This window comes from Callithrix jacchus, chromosome 5, assembly GCF_049354715.1.
Source record: "Callithrix jacchus isolate 240 chromosome 5, calJac240_pri, whole genome shotgun sequence".
Classification (NCBI taxonomy): Eukaryota; Metazoa; Chordata; class Mammalia; order Primates; family Cebidae; genus Callithrix; species Callithrix jacchus.
The window spans coordinates 24,068,689-24,071,982 of NC_133506.1; the positions used below are offsets into that span (position 1 = coordinate 24,068,689).

General features: G+C 41.7%; 1 pseudogene; it reads right to left on the reverse strand.

Annotated features, from left to right (window-relative positions):
• Positions 1-2,504: 2,504 nt before the first annotated feature.
• On the reverse strand, positions 2,505-2,704 carry LOC118154118 (small nucleolar RNA U3; annotated as a pseudogene).
• Between the last annotated feature and the right edge of the window lie 590 nt (positions 2,705-3,294).

Below are 3,294 nucleotides of genomic sequence, written 5' to 3' on the forward strand. Positions count from 1 at the left end.
GAAGCAACGGTATATGCAACAGAAGTGTATATGAAGGGGATTCCAGAGATGAGTGCAATATCTTTCTCAAGCCTTCTTAAACTTGCAGCCTTAGTATCCTGAGGAGGCTTGGAGTGGAGGAAAAAGGAAATGGAGCCAGCCACTCAACTTCTAACAATATTTGTTTGTGAGCAAGCTTGGGACACACCCAGAAATATATATGGGGCTTGTTTTATGGAGGGTATGCTATATTAGACAGGACAAGAGCCAATGAAGTAAATACTATTTCTGGTTCAAAGGGAAAGTGTGAATTATATATAAATAAAAATTCCATGGACTGGCAATTCAACTTTTTCCAAGCTTCTCTAGTTTTCAATAGTATTACTTTCTGAAATCTTTCATTTGCCTTCATTTAATTGCAAATACTTTGTATTATGCATGACAGAACCAAGAGACAGTGTGGGCCATAAAATATTCACTGCAGATTTTAATTTTGATTCTGGAGTCAAATAATAGAATGGAAATAAGGGGAAAATATTCCAAAATGAGTCACAAGATCCACAAAGGTCTGAAAAAAGTGATTTTAAAATTCAAATTGTATTAGAATATATGTAAGCTAATGAATCATATATCAATGCTACTTTTTTGGAGTGCTAACAGATGGCACTTCCACTGGAGGAAAGTCAAATACTCATCTCTGTGGAAATCCACTTGGGTACACGCAAGTGGCACAGAGTCCATTGGCACTCAGGCAGCTAGTTTTGCACCGCTGTGTTCAGTGCTGTGAACTGGCCTCTCCATAAAAGTCCATCTCAATCTCTGCACAATGCAAACATATAAGCATATGATAAAAGTAAGATGTAGAAGTGTATTGTTGCAAAGAAGCTATTATATCCAGATTCAAAGAGAAGAAACTGTAAAAGCAATGCAACTATACTAAAAGCATTTGCCCCTTTATGAGGAAGAAGAGTTACATTTGGTTATATTGAATCCATTTGCATAGGAAAGGGATAGATATTATTGAAAGTGAAAAGGAGGAAAACTGAGATACACGCTCATGGCCTAGATGCAATGGTTGTTGACTTGGTAGGGTTGCATGGGGCGCTACACAACTTTCTGTAGACACTCTAGGTGCCATGCCCACATCTCCTTAATCCCATTTACCATTTCTTTACTCCAACCTTGGTTTCTGTTTGGTTTTGCTTTTAATGTTCTTTACCCTTGACACTGTCAAGGAGTGTCTGTCATTGGAGGCCTGTCATTGGGCTACTGGAGCCACTTTGCCCACATGTGCGGATTTGAAGTGCTTTGGATTAGAGACCCTTTGAGATGGCCCTTAGCAAAGGTTAATGAGCATGGAGATGTGAGAGCCTAGCTCCTTTGCCTCCAGTCATTACAAACTCTGAGATGTAATTCATGCTTTAGAGCTCTCCTGCAGGATGAGCAGAGACTGGGCTACTCCCCAGAACAGCACCCTGGCTGCAAGACTTCCCCTCCTCTTGCCTTGCATTCCCTCACTGGTTTCTCCTGGAGCACTTCCTTAATAAATTCCTGACAAATTCTTGTTCTGGATCAGCTCCTGAAGACTCAGTTTAAGATACTCTTCGATGGAGAGTCTGATCTACCCACGTCCTCAGCAGAGCTTTCTGCTCAGCGTCAGTGACCAGCTCCAGATCATAGACTCTCTTACAGACAGTGCCACAAACATTTCCTCGGAATACCCAAGGAAGGTGTAGACAGCAACAGGATTCAGAACTCCTTTTCAATCTGAAAAAAACAACTGAAATGATAATAAGCCACAATCTTCCAATGATAGGAATAAAAAGTAACCTTTTTACTTTAATAAATACATTTAGGGAGACTGACAAATTGGCTCTTTTGATAAACAAGAGAATAATTTTACTTCTTCTCAGTCAACTGAAGTTAACAGCTTTCCTATTGAAACCGATTTAAGTTGACAATAAGTTAGAAACTAATCTGAGTCTGTGAAAGAGCTATCATCATTAGCTTATTCAGAATGTTTCTTGGTGTAATGGTTACTATTTATCAAGGGCAGAGGACATTTGCCCTGAGAATTGGGAGGTGCCAGGTGGTGAATTTACACAGGGACAGTGAAGAGATCTATCTAGAGCTCAGAGACATGGTTGATGACAGGAGAAAATTCAATTCTTACTTCTCTTTCTTTTCTTTCTTTCCTCTCTCTCCCTCTCTCCCTTCCTCCTTCCCTCCTCATCTCCTTCCTTCCTCCCTCTCTTCCTTCCTTCCTTCTTGCCTACTCTCTTCCTCTTTTTCTTCCTTCCTCTTTCTCTCCCTCCTTTTCTTCCTTACCTCCTCCCTCCCTCCCTCTTTTTCTTCCTCTTCCCCTCATTCCTCCTTTCCTCCTTCCCTTCCTCCCTTTTTCCTTTCCTCCCTTCCTCTTTCCTTTCATCCTTCCCTTCCTCCCTCTTTCCCTCCCCTTCCTTCCTCCCTCTCTTCTTTCTTCCTCCCTCCTTTCCTGCCTTTCTCTGTTTCTTTCTAGAGCAGAAACCACTCAGACTGCATTCTGTCCCTCTGACTCTGCACAGTCACCAATGGCAAATAGCAGTTGCAGGAAAGCAGCACCAGGAGCCAGCTTCACACTCAGGAGAGAACCCTGCTCTTCTTCCTCGTGTTTCTGGGGCTCTGCACATTCAGAGAAACCTCTCTAATGACAAACTATAGAAATGATCCCTGAAAATATAATCTTCATTATACATTTTCCAAATGCAGGGGCCCCCATCTGAGGAAACAGGCCACACAGCCAGGGGTGAGCGGGGGCAAGCCAGCATTACCGCCTGAAGTGGTCTTCTGGAACTGAGTGGTTTGGGGGTTAGGATTATTCTCCAGGAAGAATAATGATAAGGCACTAACTATGTGTTGGAAGCTGTGGTGGACATTTATTTTGGCCCACTCAGTTGAAACATATTTATTAAAACAGGGTTTAATTGATACTAATTCTGTTCAACATGGAAGCAAACAGGATAATAAGGGATGAGTTAGGCTCTGGTTTGGGGAACCAGAGGACTGGTACTTGGGGTGGGGAGAAGGATTGGTGGCAGTGGACGGGAGATGTTATTATCAGGGAGAAGTTTCAAGATGTTCCAGGCGTTTACAACATTCTTATTTCCCAAAATACCCAGAAAATCAGGTCAAGTAAGACATTCTAGCCCTTCCTTCATATAAGAACATACTTCTTACTTTTTAAAGAAAGTCTTCAAAAAGCAAAACAGGGGTCTTTTTATCAGAACTGACTGTAATGTGAGCTACTTGTGGAATGTGAAAACTGCTTGTCATTCT